This window comes from Crocuta crocuta, unplaced genomic scaffold (genome assembly GCF_008692635.1).
Source record: "Crocuta crocuta isolate KB4526 unplaced genomic scaffold, BGI_CrCroc_1.0 scaffold47, whole genome shotgun sequence".
NCBI classification, from domain to species: domain Eukaryota; kingdom Metazoa; phylum Chordata; class Mammalia; order Carnivora; family Hyaenidae; genus Crocuta; species Crocuta crocuta.
The window spans coordinates 842,888-843,448 of NW_027531995.1; the positions used below are offsets into that span (position 1 = coordinate 842,888).

The window sequence follows — 561 nt, forward strand, 5'->3', positions numbered from 1 at the left end:
GGATATAATTGGGGGAGGGATAAAAGAGAGAATAAGTATTTTATGACTGGTAAATCTAGGTTCCACTTTCTTTTTGTAGGTTGTAATAACCATGTAAGTTTGTACCACTTGAAGACGAAAGGTTTGGAATGAAATCCCAGCTTTTCCAAAGTAAACCACCTGTTTTGGATTATTCCTTTTGGCTTTCCTAGAGTTTCCCTGTGTACACTTTAGTAGAAAAAAAGCAAGAATGGGAGTGGGGGGGCACTGAAAAGGTTCTTTGCCACTGTAGCTGTGCACTCCAAGCAACTGCTGGGGTCTCCGTTTCCTGACCTATATAACAACGGGGAGGGGGCTGAAGACACAGTGCCATTAATACGGTGCAGAACTGTGAGCCAGTGCTCAGTTATTGCTTGCTGAATGAGTGTTATTTTTTTCCGTTGCAATCCATACCGGGNTTTATCTAAGGCCCTGCGCGGTGGCCGGCACAGTCGCCGACCTCTCCGGCTAACTGTGGTGGCACCTCGGCGCCTAACGACGGCGACACGTAGCCGGGAGGTGACTAGCTCCTCCCCGCCAAGT

General features: G+C 48.0%; 1 protein-coding gene across 2 annotated transcripts in view; it reads left to right on the forward strand.

The window, feature by feature from the left end:
* The first annotated feature begins 481 nt into the window (after positions 1-481).
* The window catches only part of IMMP2L (inner mitochondrial membrane peptidase subunit 2), an 855,505-nt gene continuing 855,425 nt past the window's right edge, over positions 482-561 (forward strand). For both annotated transcript variants that reach the window (XM_077775070.1, XM_077775071.1), the window contains exon 1: positions 482-537. The gene's annotated coding sequence lies outside the window, so the exon portion shown is untranslated. The remainder of the gene's footprint in view (positions 538-561) is intronic.